The following is a 20,040-nucleotide window of genomic DNA, read 5'->3' as shown; positions in this document are numbered from 1 at the left end:
CTGCTGCAATGCAACCTGAGCCCTGCCACATGCACAATGGAGGACCTTTTTGCAACACCAGAGGCACTCCAAATGGCCAGATACTGGTCAAAGGACATTTAATCAACTACCAAACTTGCAAATTTTGTGTTTTGTCTGTTTGTAGGTTTTGTTCTGTTAGAAATGTAATACAATTGACTACAAGAAGCACTGCCTGAACATCAAGCAAAAAGTGGATGCTAGAAACAATATCATACGAAAGCTGACTGGCACAACCTGGGGATCACAACCAGACACAGTGAAGACATCTGCCCTTGTGCTATGCCCTGACACGACAAATAAATAAATAAATATTGCTTCCTAAACAGCCTCAAGCATGGACTTTCACTTGCTTTCCCACACTATTAGCATTCTAATTTCAGACTTAAGGAAGCTCCTCTTGAAACTTGCACCTGATTATCTTCCTAAAAATGGCAATGTTGTATGCCTCAAAGCTAGGAAACTTCAAGGATGCATAAAAAAGAGACAAAAGCGCAACACAACCATTCAATGCTAAGGCTTGCCACCAAAATAGAACTGTAGAGGAGTGTCCAAAATGCCAAGGTCTATGTACCCCAGTCCTCTCCAGTATTTTCTGTTCACCATGGGAATTCTCTGTGCCAAGTTTGAGTGCATTGCATGGCTGCATGAGTTCAGAATGCTTTTGGATGGGCGAGGACTATAAATCCCAGCAGCTCCAAAATGCCAAGGTCTATGTACCCCAGTCCTCTCCAGTATTTTCTGTTCACCATGGGAATTCTCTGTGCCAAGTTTGAGTGCACTGCATGGCTGCATGAGTTCAGAATGCTTTTGGATGGGAGAGGACTATATATCCCAGCAGCTCCAAAATGCCAAGGTACCCCCATCCTCTCCAGTAATTTCTGTTGGTTATGGGAGTTCTGTATGCCAAGGTTCTTCAATTCCATTTTTGTTGGAGTTCAGAATGCTCTTTGATGGCTGAGGAACTATAAATCCCAGCAACTACAACACCCAAATGTCAAGATCCATTTCCCCCAAATTCCACCATTTTTCAAATTTGGGCATATTGAGTATTCATGCCAAGTTTGGTCCAGATCCATAGTCATTTGGGTTCTCAGTGCTTTCCAGATGTAGGTGAACTACATCTCCCATAAATCACTGTCAATTCCTCCCAAACTCCTCCAGTATTTTCTGTTGGTCATGCGAGTTCTTTGTGCCAAGTACCACTGATATATGGCAAAGCTGGTGCTTCATCCCTTGCTAGGACCTTCCATGGTGAGCCACGATGGAAGGAACAAAACTTGACCTTGACCATACGTTTTCGGTCCAGCTGAAGCCTTTTTCCCTTTGTCTAATTCTCTGCAAATTATTCTTTCACTTCTTCCTACTTTAGCAACTATAAATGGCCTGTTAGTTCCAACTAGATCAGACCTATTGAATTAATGGAGCTTACGTAAGTGTTGACTTGCCAAGTAACCATTGATTCATTGGGTTTACTCTAGATGGGACGAACAACTGGATTCAGGCCAATGACTGTGGCTAAATGAGATTCGTCATTGTAAACTCCCCCCTCTCCTCTAAACATGTCAGCCTTCAGCAAGATGAAACCAGATGGGTTAATGGCTTGTCTTGTTAATCCACATCTTTACTGGAAAGGATGGTTTTTTGATTTAGGGAAGAGTTGGCTTAATTCAGCTACTAGGAACGGTGATTGTCTTTTTGGCTGAAGGAGTTTGGAAGCTAGTAGATAAACTACAAGGAGCCTGCCATGTTATCTGAAATGTGTAACATTAATCTTCCTGTTATCTTTAAGGAGAACTTTAACAAGTTGGTCTGAACAATGTATTGTCGAAGGCTTTAATGGTCAGGATCACTGGGTTGTAGTAGGTTTTTCAGGCTGTGTGGCCATGATCCAGAAGCACTCTCTCCTGACGTTTCACCCGCATCTATGGCAAGCATCCTCGGAGGTTGTGAGGTCTGTTGGAAACTAGGAAAATTGGGTTTATATATCTGTGGAAAGTCCAGGGTGGGAGAAAAAACTCTTGTCTGTTGGAGGTAGATGTGAATGTTTCAATTGGCTACCTTGATTAGCATTTGGTGGTCTGGCTGTTTTTAGGTGTTACTGCCTGGGGGAATCCTTTGTTGAGAGGTGATTAGCTGTTCATGATTGTTTCTTGTCTGGAGTTCCCGTGTTTTTTATCTATATAAATAAAAATGTAATGTTTGTTTGTGGGATTAACATAACTCAAAACTTACTTGCTTACTTACTTACTTAGGCGATCCCTCGATTTCTGAGGAGGATTGTCTTCCAGTATTCTTGTGGGTCCGTATGTGGCTGTGGTGCCCTATTCTTGCTCTGCATCTTCTTCCGCAGTGAGGGCATTGGTTTCCAGGTGGAAGGGGGTCTCGGTCGGGGTTGGCTTGACGCACCTTCCTCTTGGCACGCTTCTCCCTTTTGCCCTCCATTCATGCCTCTTCAAATTCTGCAGCACTGCTGGTCACAGCTGACCTCCAGCTGGAGCGCTCAAGGGCCAAGGCTTCCCAGTGGTTTTCATAACTCAAAAACCACTGGATGAATTGCCGCCAAATTTGGCCACAAGACACCTACTAACCCAAGGAGTGACCATCACTGAAAAAAATTGATTTTGTCATTTGGGAGGTGTAGTTGCTGGGATTTATAGTTCACCTGCAATCAAAGAGCATTCTGAACCCCACCAATGATGGAATTGAACCAAATGTGGCACACAGGACTCCCATGATCAACAGGAAATACTGGAAGAGTTTGGTAAGCATTGATCTTGAGTTTGGGGCTTGTAGTTCATATACCCAGAGAGCACTGTGGACAAAAACAATGATGGATCTGGACCAACTTGGCATGAATATTCCATATGCCCAAATATGAACACAGATAGAGTTTAGCGGAAATAGACCTTGACATTTGGGAATGGTAGTTACTGGGATTTATAGTTCACCTACAATCAAAGAGCATTCTGAACCCCACCAATGACAGAATTGGGGCAAACTTCCCACACAAAACCCCCATGACCAACAGAACATACTTAAAGTCATCCAGTCCAACTCCCTTGACCAGGGCAAGAAAACATAATCAAAGCCCTCCTGACAAAGAGCCATCCAGCCATAGATATATATATGATTCACACACAGAGAGATATAGTATCATAGATTTGAAAAGGACCCCTAAAGAAGGACAATTATATATTGCATGTTCCAGAGTAGGCAAACCAGACAACCTCCACATCAACACTGACAAAGAAACAGCAAGAAATACTGTTTACCCACAAGCATAAAGACATTACATATATTAAAAACCAACACTTTCTCATTACTTTATTTTCCAGATCATCAAACTGGGCCACAGCAACGCGTGGCAGGGGATAGCTAGTTTGCTGTTATAATTTTAGAGGGTTTTTTTTTGTCTGAACAGTTGCCGGATTCTCCATTTAGGAGGCTTTTAAACAAAGATGGGATTATTTATTTATTTATTTATTTATTTATTTATTTATTACTGCGCTTGTATACCGCTGTTTCTCAGCCTAAATTGGCGACTCAACGCAGTCTCTCAGGAGTATTTTAGCTGTGTATTCCTGCATAGCAAGGGATTAGATGTCCAGATCTGTCACTCCTTCTCACCTGTCACCAAGGAGGCTGTCCAGACCTTGAATCGGTGCTTGGCTGCTGTGTCGGACTGGATGAGAGCTAACAAACTGAAATTGAATCCAGACAAGACAGAGGTCCTACTGGTCAGTCGTAAGGCCGAACAGGGTTACAGCCTGTGCTGGACGGGGTTACACTCCCCCTGAAGACTCAGCTTCGCAGCTTGGGAGTGATCCTGGACTCTTCGCTGAGCCTGGAACCTCAGGTTTCAGTGGTGCCCGGGAGAGCTTTTGCACAACTAAAACTTGTGCACCAGTTGCGCCCATACGTTGGGAAGTCTGATCTGGCCACAGTGGTCCACGCTCTTGTTACATCCCGAATAGACTACTGCAATGCACTCTACGTGGGGTTGCCCTTGAAGACTGTTCGGAAACTTCAACTGGTCCAGCGAGCGGCAGCCAGATTGCTCACAGGAGCGACATACAGGGAGCACACAACCCCCCTGCTGTGTCAGCTCCACTGGTTGCCGGTTCAGTTCCGAGCACAATTCAAGGTGCTGGTTTTGACCTACAAAACCCTTTACGGTTCCGGTGCAGTGTATCTGTCCGAACGTATCTCCCTCTATGTCCTACCCTGGAATTTGAGATCATCTGGGGAGGCCCTGCTCTCGACCCCACCACTATCACAAGTGAGGTTGGTGGGGATGAGGAGCAGGGCCTTCTCAGTGGTGGCCCCTCACCTGTGGAACTCACTCCCGGGGGAAATTATGGCATCAACATCCCTCCTCTCCTTCAGGAGGAAGGTAAAGATGTGGTTGTGGGACCAGGCCTCAAATTGTGCCTTGCTTTTGTAAGCCGCCCTGAGTCTCCTTCGGGGTGAGAAGGGCGGGGTAGAAGCAACCGAAATAAATAAATAGACTAGATGGCCCTTGTGGTCCCTTCCAGCTCTAAAATTCTGTGTTTCTATTGTGAGAAAGTAATCTTCAGTGGGATAACTGTGTTGCAGAACAAACATGTGAAGGCTGTGTGTTTAATTACATGAATAAATAAATTCTTTCCCCGGGCAATCTCAATGTTGTGTGTGTGTTTCTTAAACGTAAACCAGTGCCATATTACATTATGTGAATTGAAAAGATTTACAGTGTCTTATTTTGCATAATTTATTCTGCTTTTGCTCTGCACAAAGAATCAGGAAATCCTATTCAACCACACCTTCAGCTTCTGAGGCATCTTAAAGGCATTTACGAGCTACTTGCTTTTCAGCGAACTGTAATGAAGGGCTGAAGTGTCCTCAAAGCAAGTCGAGAAGAACAAGCTGCGATCAATAGTAACTTGAGATTTGCCCCCGGTGCCACCATGCCTTTTTTTGGCCTAACCATTGAATCGTGACATACTCAAAGCAACTTCTATAGCACTGAAGGATTTCCTCTACCTCTTACACACACTTACCCAGAAGTAGGTCTGTTACTTCAATGGGATCCATTTTTGAATAGACGGATATGCACAGAGCTGTACTATTAATGTATAAAGGCAAGGGGTGGGGGCAGGTACAGTCTTCTACTTTATTTTTTCATGTCAGGAGCGACTTCAGAAACTGCAAGTCGCTTCTGGTGTGAGAGAATTGGCTGTCTGCAAGGACGTTGCCCAGAGGACTCCCTGATGTTTTGATGTTTTTACCATCCTTGTGGGAGGTAAATAGACACCTCAAAGGTCACGTGGCCGGCATGACTGCATGGAGTGCCATTACCTTCCCGCCAAAGCAGTACCTATCGATCTACTCACATTTGCATGTTTTTGAACTGCTAGGTTGGCAGAAGCGGGGGCTGACAGTGGAAGCTCATGTCGTTCCTCGTAATCGAACCTGCAACCTTTCGAACAACAAGTTTAGTAGCCCACTGCGCTACCGGGGACACCAGGGCACTCTTGAGGCGCGCTTGGGGGAAAATAGACCTTGACATATGCGAGTTGTAGTTACTGGGATGTATAGTTCACCTACAATCAAAGAGCATTCTGAACTCGACCAATGATGGAATTGAACCTAATATGACACACAGAACTCCCACGACGAACAGAAAATATATATCAGTGTTTGGTTGGGGGGGCGGCGGTGCCAAAATACTGTTTGCTTACCGTTGAAAATTACCTAGGGCCACCTCTGTGTTTTACCATCCTTGTGGGAGGTAAACGTTGTCCATAGACAAGCGTTGTCCATAGACACCTCCAAGGTCACGTGGCCGGCATGACTGCATGGAGCGCCATTACCTTCCCGCCGAAGTGGTACCTATTGATGTACTCACATTTGCATGTTTTCGAACTGCTATGTTCTGGTACAGCTGTACCAGGAGCTCCAATTTTGTTTGCTTTGCATTTAATGTTTGTTTGCAGTCCTAAGTTTCAGGGACTCTGCAGATAGGTGGCTTCCTTTGGTTGCAGTTATAGGGCAAGCCACCTGCCCATCATCGTTGAGTTTGGTCCCGCCCCTTGCTCAGGGCAATTGGGAAGGGAAGGGAGCCATTTTTAGTTAGTCTCAGCAAGGTTAACCAGTGTACAGGATGTGTGTAAACTTCCCCTGTACAAAAGCTTCAACCTTTAAGAACTCCAGGGAAGCATCCCCACAGCTTTAAGAATTTCCAGGGAAACAGCCCTAAAGACCAAAGAACTCCAGCTGGAGAACATCTACTGCCTTGCTGGTAGGTCCACTCAGCGTTCAAGACGCAGTTTGACCCGGTAGTGGAGCCCACATCAGTACGGGTTAGATTACAGTCAGCCTGGGAAAATCTTTTGTTGAGAGGTGTTAAGATGTGCCTGGTTGTTTGTGCCAGGCTCAGCCAGGCCTTCAAATGCTAATGAGGGTGGTCAATTGAAACATTCACACCTAGCTCCAGTAGAGAAGAGCTCTTTGCCCCACCCCAGCCATTCCACAGATATATAAACCCATTGTCCTAATTCCAGCAGACCTCACTACCTCTGAAGATGCTTGCCATAGATGCAGGCGAAACGTCAGGAGAAATGCCTCTAGAACATGGCCCTATAGCCCGAAAAACCCCACAAGAACCTAGTGATTCCAGCCATGAAAGCCTTCGACAATACATCTAAAGACTGTTTGTGGTGGAAACCTCTGAGAACTTCTCCTTGGGCCCCTGGCTCCCCGCTGGGCAAAGGTTACACATCCTGTTTTAAAGACAATTAATTACAGGCCCAGCGCGCGACAGAACAGCTAGGTTGGCAGAAGCGGGGGTTGACAGTGGAAGCTCATGTCGCTCCCTGTATTTGAACCTGCGACCTTTCGGACAACAAGTTTAGTAGCTCAGTGGTTTAACCCACTGTGCTACCGGTGGCACTGGGGGCTCTATTATCTGGGCGGAGGCCACAAGGGGGTGCTAGACAGAGAAGGATAGTCCATTTTATGTGGGGGGGGGGGAAGGAGGTTGAAGGAGTTAAACAATTCCCCCCCCCCCCATTTTCCTGTTATTCCCCCAGCCCATGTCCTAGTCTTGGAAACAACCCTTGTTTATGACATGAGAAATGGGGAGAGGGAATAACCAGCGAAAATGGGGAAAATTGTTTTGCTCCTTCAACTCCCCCTCCCCCCAATAAAATGGACTATCCATCCCTTTTTGGAGTCTGCCCAGATACCGGAACAGTACGTTACGTGGAAGTTAAAGTCAAATAAAGTGCATTTGCTCCCAGGAAACTCTGGATCTAACATTTTGTGTTTTAGCACATTTTCTAAAGGACTAAGTGGAACGCTTTCTCCCTCCCCTCCTCGCCTTTGCCACAATGACCTTCGTTTGAAGCCAGGCTCAGAATCACCATTTCATTTGGCTTGTTATGTAGTTTTTAAAGATGTTCTGCGACTTGAGCCCGCAAAGTGGTATCGGGAAAATTGCTCAGAAAATGCTGTTTGTACACTGGGTGATTCTGATCTCTCAATCAAAGTCTGTGCAGTAAAGACGACAAGGACATTTTCTTGGCTGTATAGACTCGGTACCAAGAATAATGCAGCGATGGAGGTCAGCTGTTGTGTCGCCCACTTTCCTGACCTCTCCAGCAGTCTGCTATTGTTTGCCTGAGCAAGTAGCATGCTGTACCTTCAGCGGGGACTGCCTACTTGGCAATTGCTAGGAACTGTCTTCTTGGCACTCTGCCTGTGAATGGGAACAAATGCTTGGCAGGAAAGTGTCCTGCAAATGGTAAATAAACAACAAAACTAATTGGGAAATGCACTAGCTTTTGCTTTCAGGGCCTATTAATTTTATACTCAGGGATTGAAGGAGTGTAAGCACAACCTAGGAGCCACTGGGGGCGCAGTGGATCAAACCACTGAACTGCTAAACTTGTTGACCGAAAGGTTGCAGGTTCGAATCCAGGGAGTGGTGTGACCTCCTGCTGTCAGCCCTAACTTCTGCTAACCTAGCTGTTTGAAAACATGCACAAGTGAGTAGATCAATAGGTACCGCTCCGGCGGGAAGATAACGGCGCCCCATGCAGTCATGCCGGCCACATGACCTTGGAGGCGTCTATGGACAACACCAGCTCTTTGGCTTAGAAATTGAGATTAATACGAACCCCCAGAGGTGGATACAACTGGACTTAATGTCAGGGGAAAACCTTTACCTTAACCTACCCCAAATAATACTTCTTTGGATAGGTAGGGACGGCTCAACCCATTATGCAAAGTAAGCATTTGCAGTATAGTTCATTTTGCCCAGGGGCGCTCTTGAGGCGCTCTTGAGGGAAAATAGACCTAGAATCATGGAATCATAGAATCAAAGAGTTGGAAGAGACCTCATGGGCCATCCAGTCCAACCCCCTGCCAAGAAGCAGGAATATTGCATTCAAATCACCCCCGACAGATGGCCATCCAGGCTCTGTTTAAAAGCTTCCAAAGAAGGAGCCTCCACCACACTCCGAGGCAGAGAGTTCCACTGTGGAACGGCTCTCACAGTCAGGGTGATCCTCTTCCCAAAGGGGCCGGGCCCTTGAGCCTCATCTAGCCCCTCTCATTCCTGCTCCACTCGGCTACCGGGTGCACGAGCAGAGCCGGTGCTCAATCGTTCTCTACGTTCAATCCCTTTCCCGATCCCCTGGCGCTCCACCCACCTCCTCTCCTCTCCCCAATCCGCAGGTGGGCCAAGGGGTGGAGTCGCTGCGCCTGGCCCGCTTCGGGTCCGGAGGCATGTCTGAAGACCCCAGCGTGTGCACCAAAAGTTGCCTCTTCTCCTGACTTTCTCTTCAGCCATTGGGACCAAGAGAGAGAGAGAGAGAGCCCCTCCGGCTGGAGGTATCTCCCACCTACGCTCCCTCCTTTGTTTTTGCGCCTACCTTCAGGAAAGGTGGGCATCTCCACCTCTCTCTCTCTCTCTTTCTCTCTCTCTTGGTCCCAATGGCTGAGGAGAAAGTCAGAAGAGGTGACTTTTGGTGCACACGCCGGGGTCTTCAGGCACGCCTCCGGACCCAAAGCGGGCCAGGCAAGGGAGCAAGTGCGGCAAGTGTAGTTACTGGGATGTATAGTTCACCTACAATCAAAGAGCATTCTGAACTCCACCAATGATGGAATTGAATCAAATATGGCACACAGAACTCCCACGACGAACAGAAAATATATATCAATGATTGGTTGGGGGGGGGGGGCAAAATACTGTTTGCTTACCGTTGAAAATTACCTAGGGCTGCCTCTGCCTACAATCAAAGAGCATTCTGAACTCCACCAATGATGGAATTGAACCAAATATGGCACACAGAACTCCCACGACGAACAGAAAATATGTATCAGTGATTGTTTGGGTGGGGGGACGGGACAAAATACTGTTTACTTACCGTTGAAGCCCTACTTACCTAGGGCTTCCTCTGGGGATAGGACTAGTTCTAATAGAAAAATACTATTTTGAAGGTCCATGTATGTGGCTAGTTACTGGAAAATATATGAATAAGTATTTCAGATTTGAGGTATGATGGGAATTGATATGACAAATGTCAGCCGCCAGGGGACTTTAGTGGCATGTACAGCAAGGGAATTAGATTCCCTGCTCTTAAAAAGGAAAATGGGAGCTGGAATCCTGTTGGGGCATTGCATTTTTGTAAGGGGGGTTGTGCATTGTGTAACATCTGTATCCAGTAGAGGGCTGCTCCATAACAGAGGAAACAAAGTGATAGTATGCAATGGACAAGTGCCCATAACATTGCCCCTAATGCACATCAGCCACCAATATGCTTCCTACATTTTTGTTGGTGTCTCTTTCTATATCTTCAAAATGCAGTAACCAGGGTTTTGGAGGGCTCTGCTCTGTAGCTAATGATGTGCAAAGTTATGTAACATAACAAATCATATCATATACCACTTAGAGTTTGCCTAAAGTATGTTGAACCTTCAGAATTTGGTAGAGTAGGTAACTCTGGATTTTTCACTGTCAAGTGGTGGGGGTATTTCTGGTAAGAGCAATGGAAAGAAGCCATTTTTCCCTTTCTTAAATTGTGGCATCTGTTACAGAAGAGTATACATGCTCAATGTATTGTCAGAAGCTTTCATGGCTGGAATCAATGGGTTATTGTAGGTTTTTCAGGCTATATGGCCATGTTCTAGAAGCATGCTCTCCTGACGTTTCGCCTGCATCTATGGCAAGCATCCTCAGAGGTAGTGAGGATGCTTGCCATAGATGCAAGTGAAACGTCAGGAGAGAATGCTTCTAGAACATGGCCATATAGCCTGAAAAACCTACAACAACCCAGTATAGATGCTACTCTTCCGTTGGTTCAATCTGATTCTCACTTTGCTAAAAGCTGGGGCAAAATGGGACAAGAGGAAAGGGCCCAGAATTGGTTAGTGTGGGGAAAGGGAAATCTCAACAACTTTTTATTTTTTGTCTCAATCCAAGCAGGTTAAACAACATTTTTTTAAAAAAAATAGTATTCTTTTTTTTTTTTGGATGTCAGTAGTATATCATTTTTTTTTGGATGTCAGTAGTATATCATTTTTGTTGTGTACATATGTTTGATGACTACTTTAGATCACAATACTCCAGGTCCTCAATTTTAGGATTAGGAGCCCCTGCTGGCACAGTGCCGGCAGGACTAAAGACTGACAGGTCACAGGTTCAAATCCGGGGAGAGCACGGATGAGCTCCCTCTGTCAGCTCCAGCTCCCCATGCGGGGACATGAGAGAAGCCTCCCACAAAGGATGGCAAAACATCAAAACAGCCTGGCGTCCCCTGGGCAATGTACTTGCAGACGGCCAATTCTCTCACACCAGAAGCAACTTGCACTTTTACAAGTTGCTCCTGACATGAAAGAAAATAAAATAAAATTCTAGGACTTACATCACTCTCGTCTGATGGAATATGCCAAATCTGTATGCAACATTTCTGAGGAAAACTACGTACAATGCCATTTTTATTTAAGAATAGAAAACTATCCATCATTGAGTTCCAGCTGATATTCCAGCAAATGATAAATGCTTTATTTTGTCCCAGCCCTTCCCACAAAAATTCAAATTGCAGGATAATATTTTCTTCTATAACTCTGAATACATATATATGAAATATCTTTTGATCCATTTTTAATTTTGTTTCGAGCCAATTCCAATTTCCAAGTCAAGAATAAACTGTAAATCATGCAGAGTACAAGATAAACAAGATCATGGGTTGATCTGAGTTCCTCAGTGAAATTTAACCCAGATACAAAATATACATGTCAGCATACCAACAATTTCTGTCTAATATCATGTTTTCTCCATTTGCTCTCCTTTACAATATACAGAAAACATATAGTACATCCGTAGCAGCGTTCTCCTGATACAGTCTGTCTTGTTTACCTTCCATTTCATTAAATCACTCACCCCAATGTGGAAACATTAATCCTCTTTGAAATGGTTGCAGCAGCAAAAACACACCATAACATTACTCTGCGACCAACTATTCCTTGCTTTGCATACCTTGAGGCTAATACAATGCATTCAAAATTCTGGATACCATAGATAGGGCTTTGGGTGAAGAAGCACATAAGTATTGGTCGCAGAATCTGGTGGTCCTGAGCATCCCGGTTTCCATTTTTCATGAGAACATTTCTAGCCCATTATCATTGACAGTAGAAATTGCAGGTAGTCGAGAGCAGAGCAGTAGTACCCCACATTGCTCATTGTCCTCCCAAAAAGTTAGAATCATAGAATCATAGAGTTGGAAGAGACCTCATGGGCCATCCAGTCCAACCCCCTGTCAAGAAGTAGGAAAATTGCATTGAAAGCATCCCTGACAGATGGCCATCCAGCCTCTGTTTAAAAGCTTCCAAAGAAGGAGCCTCCACCACACCCTGGGGCAGAGAGTTCCACTGCTGAACAGCTCTCACAGTCAGTAAGTTCTTTCCAATGTTCAGATGGAATCTCCTCTCTTGTAGTTTGAAGCCATTGTTCTGCGTCCTCGTCTCCAAGGCAGCAGAAAACACGCTTGCTCCCTCCTCCCTATGACTTCCTCTCACATATTTATACATGGCCATCATGTCTCCTCTCAGCCTTCTCTTCTTCAGGCTAAACATGCTCAGTTCTTTAAGCCACTCCTCATAGGGCTTGTTCTCCAGACCCTTGATCATTTTAGTGATCCTCCTGTGGACACATTCCAGCTTGTCAATATCTCTCATTCCAGCTTGTCAATATCTCCCAGAATTGGACACAATATTCCAGGTGTGGTCTAACCAAGGCAGAATAGAGGGGTAGCATGACTTCCCTGGATCCAGACACTAGACTCCTATTGATGTAGGCCAAAATCCCATTGCTTTTTTTTTTGCCACCACATGACATTGTTGGTTTATGTTTAACTTGTTGTCCATGAGCACTCCAAGATCTTTTTCACATGTACTGCTCTCGAGCCATGCGTCCCCCATTCTGTATCTTTGCATTGAAGTAGAATGAATTGCTGGGGAAAGTGGAAGGCAAAAGGAAGAGGGGCCGACCAAGGATGGCATCCTTGAAGTGACTGGACTGACCTTGAAGGAGCTGGGGGTGGTGACGGCTGACAGTGAGCTCTGGCGTGGACTGGTCCATGAGGTCACGAAGAGTCGGAGACGACTGAACGAATGAACAACAACAACAAGAATGAATTGTGCAAACTATAAACATATAGAAATCTACAGAATCCAGAGGAGTCACACAATATTGCCATTTGTTGATACAAAATGCTTATTTTCAAAACATTAAGTAACGCTAGCACCAAATAGAGTGTTGAAACCACCAGACAGAACGAAATCAAGTGACAACATTTTCAGTGATGATTTAGGGACTAGGTGTCCACCTGTCAAATCAATCAGTACTTTAAAAAATGGTATCCTAGACTTTAAACGGCATTTAATTTCTACATGCCATTGCACTCAGTGACTACCAATGTTTAGAGAACTATGACATTTAAATGGCACTGGATAGAGGCTGCAAATGTTAATGTAAGTGAGGACGGCATAGTTTATACGTGCTGCAAAATGTTACTGCCCTTGAGTTCCATATATGCATTTACTGTACTCAAACTTTTCAAATTTAAACCAGTATTGTTTCCTTCTGAATCTTTTCCTCAATTTCCTTTGCCTTGCACTATCTTCTTGCTAACTGGGATTGGGAAAAAAATTATGTTAAGTCCCAGGCTGCACTGAACTTTTTTTTTTTTTGTCGTGTCAGGAGCATCCTGTTGTGAGAGAATTGGCCGTCTGCAAGGACGTTGTCCAGGGACGCCCGGATGATTTTGATGTTTTTATCATCCTTGTGGGAGGCTTCTCTCATGTCCCCGCATGAGGAGCTGGAGCTAATAGAGGGAGCTCATTCGCCTCTCCCCGGATTCAAACCTGCGACCTGTTGGTCTTCAGTCCTGCCGGCACAGAGCTTTAACCCACTGCGCCACCGGGGGCTCCTGCACTGAACTTATGATGGTATATAGTTCTGCAGTATGACTGATGCTTTGAAACAGTGTGGAAAGTTATCTTTTAAAAAGTAGTCATGCAACATGTTGCAAAGACCTTCTTCCCCCAAAAAATAATTTGTTGGAGTGAAAAAAAAATCAATTTTTTCTTTGTATTGTATTACAATTAATTATGTGTTGTTCATTACCTTTTTCTGGTACAAATGGGTGGAGATCTGCTAAAATAACTCTAAAATAACTTAATATGTCCTGAAAATGCTGTAAAAGTTATAAAATGTTATCCTTACAGCAGGGGTAGGCAACTGTGGGCCACACTTGATTTTGCATAAACAACAAAATTAATATTTTGCCTCCAAAATGCCCCTAGCAGGTTGAGAGCATCTTCACCATATTTTGGTGAGAAGAAAAACTTCTCCTGGACATGATTTGACATAGGAAGGTTGTGGGGGGGGGGGGAGCACAAAGTGTGGCGTAAACACATCCCAGGCCCCTTGAAACTTCATCAGATGGAAGTCCATAAACTGGGGGACAACAGGGGAATCAGTGGGGAAGTGGGGTGAATCCATGGGGCAGTGGGGGAAACCATCTGGCAATGCCCCGCATCTCATGGTGTTTCCCGTTTGCCCCCAGGTTTGTCCTGCACTGTCCCCAGCTTCTTGAACAAGAACACGGGTAGTCACCCATGTTCTCAGGGGAGCCTCTCAAAATGCTGCCAAGACACACTCAGGATGGAGCTGGGGCAAAGCCCCACCGGAAGTAGCACTGCAACATGTGATGGGCTCTCACAAACTCCCCCCTGGCTGTCATGTATCATGTTCTGCAACTGATGGTGGTTGGTGTTGGTAGGACTAGCAGTTGGTGATGGAAGGGTTAATGTAAGTCTTAGTTCTAAAGGGTTGAGTAATCTGTAAGTAAGAGTTCATGGGTGAAAGCAATAAATGGGGGAGGTATGCAAGAGATAGGTTGCAGCTGGATGTTTCTGGATATAAGGAGCTAGCCTTGGGACTGATCTTCGGGAGAAAAGTATTTGTTTTATTTTGGTGGTGGATGCTGCTGGTTTTCCCCCAGGTTTGTGGATTTTCGGTATCCTGACCTGTCTTTTGAACCCTCGGAACCTTGAATCTTTGGACTGGCTTTTGACTACGGTATAGACTCTTGATCCCTGGACTTTGCTCATTGAACTCTCGGTGTTTGACCACTGGACTGGACCTTTTGACTACAGTGTTATCTTGAACCTGCAACAGTGTTTGCTGTCAGTTTTTGTTTTCTATTCTGTGGCTGAGTGCTATCTTTATGTTTTATGTTTTGGACTATTAAAACAGCCAGGAAGTTAGTGCTGTTTCAATTAAATTGTTTAATACAAACTGGGAGTTTGTTTGGTTCAATTCTGCCGGAATAACGGCAGAGCCCTGCCATCGTGACACTGGCTGCATCTTAGTACTGGGAAAAAGCCTCATGTGATGAGGTCATTAGTGAACATTTTGGAGAACTGTACAAAAAATATTATGCACTAGCCGTCCCCTGCTATGCGTTGCTGTGGCCCAGTGTGGTGATCTGGAAAATAAAGTAATGAGAAAGTTTTGGTTTCTAATATATATAATTTCTTTATGCCTGTGGGTAAACAGTATTTCTTGCTGTTTCTTTGTCAGTGTTGATGTAAAGATTGTTTGGTTTGCCTACTCTGAAACATGTAACATATAATTGTCCTATTTTAGGGGTCCCTTTGTGTGTGTATGTGTGTGAATCATATTTATCTATATCTATGGTTGGATGACTATTTGTCAGGAGGGTTTGATTATGTTTCTTGCCCTAGCGAAGGGAGTTGGACTGGATGGCTTTGGTATTTTCTGTTGGTAATGGGGGATCTGTGAGGGAAGTTTGGCCCAATTCTGTCATTTGTGGGGTTTAGAATGCTCTTTTATTGTAGGTGAACTGTAAATCCCAGTAACTACAATTCCCAAATGTCAAGGTCTATCCCCCCCCCCCCCCCCAATCTGTGTTCATATTTGGGCATATGGAACATTCATGCCAAGTTTGGTCCAGATCCATCATTGTTTGAGTCCACGGTGCTCTCTGGATGTAGGAGAACTAGAACTCCCAAACTCAAGGTCAATGCCCACCAAACCCTTCTAGTGTTTTTTGTTGGTTATGGATTAAAATTGGCCCAATTCCATCATTAGTGGAGTTTAGAATGCTCTTAGATTGTAGGTGAACTATAAATCCCAGCAACTACAACTCCCAAATGACAAAATCCATTTTTTTAGTGATGGTCACTCCTTGGGTTAGTAGGGGTCTTGTGGCCAAATTTGGCAGCAATTCGTCCAGTGGTTTTTGAGTTCTGTTAATCCCACAAACGAACATTACATTTTTATTTATATAGATTGAGTTGGGTAGGGACCTCTAAACGTGGAAGAAATGCCCTCTCTTTCCCCTAGAATGCATTTGGGGGCATTCTGAAGCAAAGTTATTTTGTCAGTCTTGAAAAGTGTAAACCCATTGTGTCACTTGGATTTATGTACGTATTTTAGTGGATATACTCTAGCTGGGGATAACCCACAGGGAATCAACCAGTGACCGCTTGCCCCCTACCTCCATCCCAGGTATTTAGAGGTATATTGCCTCTAACCAGACAGGTTCTATTTAGCCATTTCTTCATAAAGTTTACACGAAAAAGAAAGTCAGTCTTGCAATCACAAGTCTGACTCTTTCTTCATCTTGTATCCCATCCCTGCCCTTGCTGCAGTTTCTACACAATGTAAGAGGAATGTCTTATCAGTTCAGCTCATCTTCTTGATCATCTCTCCTCTGCCACAGCAGAAAGAGTATGCTGCTTCCCAAGGTCTTCTGTGAATGGAAGCCACGCCTCCATTCATAAAAAGTTAATCTAGATCCAACCTTCAGTTTCTGAATAGCTTTTTAATGATTTATTTACCGTTCCTCTCTTGCGACTGCAAACCTTTCACATCCCTAAACAGATTTCTAATTTCCTGATCACGGACAATCAATGTCACTTAACAATCTCTCGACTTTTTCCAAACAAGGGGAGTGTGAGAAAATGTTAACTGTATTTTTCAAGAAAAAACATGCCATCTCAAGAAAAAACTCGGGCCCTCCGATCTTCTGGGGAGGCTCTTCTTTTGCCCCTGCCAGTTTCTCAAGCTCACCTTGTAAGTACAAGGAAGAGAGCTTTTTTCCTCTATGCCCCCCCCCCCCCGGACTCTGGGACTCATTACCTGGAGAGATTAGGAAAGTCCCTACCCTAGAAACCTTTAAAAAGAACCTTAAAACCTGGTTCTTCTGCTGCACCTTTGGTGAGTAGGTATACAACCTCACACTATTGCTCAGCCTCAATGTTCTGTCATTGGAGTCCCCACTACTTGTGGGAAAGCTTGATTCCACAACCTCCGCTATAACCAGCTTCTTCTTTATCTTTATCTCACTCGAGTTTTAATTAGTTTAAATTAGTTTTTTTCTTTTAAATTTTACATGTAGCCCGCCCATTGTCACTGTGATTGTGTTCATTGTAATTTTATACCATTATGTTTTCACATGTTTTATGTAATTATGATGTTATTGCTTACTGTTTGCATTTTCTGTTTTTATTATTATTATTATTATTATTATTATTATTATTATTATTATTATTAAACTTTATTTGTACCCCGCTAGCTTCTCCCGAAGGACTCAATGCGGCTTACAAAGGCCAAGGCCTCAATACACAACATAACAATACACCTAAAGCAAATTAAAACAATTAAAGCAGTATTAAAACAACAAAACCACAAGCAATAAACAATACATCAAACAGGATAAAACTAGGCCGGGCCAGAGTAAAGGGTACAGGATTAAAAAGTGCTGATGCGACAGGTGATATGTAAGGATTATAGGGCAAGTGCAGTGTGCAGTGTGCGGCAATCTTAATTCTAGTAAAGTGCTTCTGGGACTTGGTATTGGAGATTTCCTAATCGGGAAAGGCACATCGGAACAGCCAGGTCTTCAAGTTCTTTCTGAAGACTGCCAATGTAGGGGCCTGTCTAAGATCTTTGGGGAGGGTGTTCCAGAGATGGGGGGCCACCACGGAAAAGGCCCTGTCTTGTGTCCCCACCAAACGTGCTTGCGACGCAGGTGGGATCACGAGCAGGGCCTCTCCAGTTTTATGCTGCTATAATTTGTGTTTGGGCTTGGCCTCATGTAAGCCGCACTGAGTCCCCATTGGGGAGATGGTGGCGGGGTATAAATAAAGTTTATTATTATAATATATTATTATTCTCTATTGACAGATTCATTTCTCCTCATCCTGTCATCAAGTACATTTGAAGAGTCAGCCTGAGATGTCTGATAAGTCATTTAATAAGATTTATTCTGCCTATCACTGTGCATAAAATACAGATGGAAGAAAGACCACTGGGGGAATTAATACCATTAAGACACAAGGGACTTCCTTGTCCCACCTGGAGTGATAAATTGCATTTACAGTATGTTTATATCCCCAAGGAAATCACTTTCTTATGTCTGCTGGAGTGGCACGTGATGATAAAGGAATACTGGTAGCCTGTAAATTAGAGTTGGGCAAAGTACGGCCCTGACCTGCAGCTCCCAGCATTCCTTACCACTGGCTGGGCCTCACAGGAGCTGCATTCCCTCTGGAAGGTTGCATTTAATGCTGCAAATTAAAATAGTATATGCATACTGTACTGGTACGGCTGTACCAGGAGCTCCAACTTTATTTGCTTTGTATTAAATGTTTGCTTGCAGCCCTGGGTTTCAGGGACTCTGCAGATAGGTGGCTTTCTTTGGTTGCAGTCATAGGGCAGGTCAACTGTCCATCATCGTTAATTTTTTGTCCCGCCCCTTGCTCAGGGCAATTGGGAAGGGAAGGGAGCCATTTTTTAGTCAGTCTCAGCAAGGAAAGCTAATGTACAGGACATGTGCAAGCTTCCCCTGTACAAAAGCTTCAACCCTTAAGATTTTCCGGGGGGAAACAGTCTTAAGAGTCTCCAAAGATTTCCAGGAAAACAGCCCTAAAGACCAAAGAACTCCAGCTGGAGAATATCTAAACCTTTACTGGTAGGTCCACTCGGTGCTTCGAGATGCAGTTCGACCCGGTAGCGGAGCCCACATCAGTAAGGGTTAGATTACAGTCAGCCTGGGAGAAGTTAAAAAGGGGATTTTCCTTTAAAGTAAAGAAGAAGTTATTGAAGACAGTTGCCTGTCCTCCGTGGGCAAGATTAGGAAGCCACCAGTTGCATAAAGCCTGGAAGCATTTGTTTAGCTTTACAGGTTCGATTCCAGGGAGCGGTGTGAGCTTCTGCTGTCAGCCCTAGATTCTGCCAACCTAGCAGTTCGAAAACATGCAAATGTGAGTAGATCAATAAATACTGCTCTGGCGGGAAGGTAACGGCGCTCCGTGTGGTCATGCTGGCCACATGACCTTGGAGGTGTCTATGGACAATGCTGGCTCTTCGGCTTAGAAATGGAGATGAGCACCACACCCCAGAGTCAGACATGACTGGACTTAATGTCAGGGGACAACCTTTACCTATACTTCACAAGCCATTTAAAGATAATTTGTGGTGGAAAACCTCTGAGAACTTCTCCTTGGGTCCCCTGGCTTCCCGCTGGGCAAAGGTTGCACGTCCTGTTCTAAAGGAAATTCTTTACAGGCCCAGCGTGCAACAGAACACATACAGGTATTTTTACTCAGTAATTTAATCAACAGACATGGGTCTTATCCTGTTAGGCCGTTATGATGTCCTAAGGTAGACGTAATTATCTTGCAAGTGCTTTACATAGACATCAACAATTGTGATATCATCGCCATGACTGCAAACACCCTTTAAACAAGTATTAAAGGCAGCTGTACTGAATGAAGAACTGGTGATAGTGAGAGGTCTGCTGAAAAATGATGCATCCAGCCCAGCGAGCTACTTTGTGGGACCATGGCTCACTGACAGGAGACAGCTGCACAAATCATCCTTCAGCCCTGCTCATCCACATCACATAACTCATTTACTCATCTGGTTATTACAGAGGTTCCAGATTGGAAGACAGAGTGTAGCTATGACATAGTAGCTACATGTACTATAAAGAATTTAGTCCACAAATCTTTAGGTCAGTTGCTTTGAAGCAGCAGTCATGGAAACTTTGATATTGGGTTGTTGTAGGTTTTTTGGGCTATTTGGCCATGTTCTAGAAGCATTCTCTCCTGACATTTCACCTGCATCTATGGCAAGCATTCTCAGAGGTTGCGAGGTTTGTTGGAACTAGGAAAATTGGGTTTATTTATCTGTGAAATGACTAGGATGGGAAAAAGAGTTCTTCTCTGTTGGAGCTAGGTGTGAATGTTTCAACAGGCCACCTTGATTAGCATTTGATGGCCTGGCAGTTTTTTGGTGTGGCTTGTTAGTGCCTGGGGGAATCGTTTGTTGAAAGGTGATTAGCTGTCCCTGATTGTTTCGTCTCTGGAATTTCCCTGTGTTTGAGTGTTGTTTGCTGTTATAATTTTAGAGTTTTTTTTAATACTGGTAGCTAGATTTTG

The sequence above is a fragment of the Anolis sagrei genome, chromosome 4, assembly GCF_037176765.1.
Source record: "Anolis sagrei isolate rAnoSag1 chromosome 4, rAnoSag1.mat, whole genome shotgun sequence".
Classification (NCBI taxonomy): domain Eukaryota; kingdom Metazoa; phylum Chordata; class Lepidosauria; order Squamata; family Dactyloidae; genus Anolis; species Anolis sagrei.
This window is presented reverse-complemented; position numbering follows the sequence as displayed.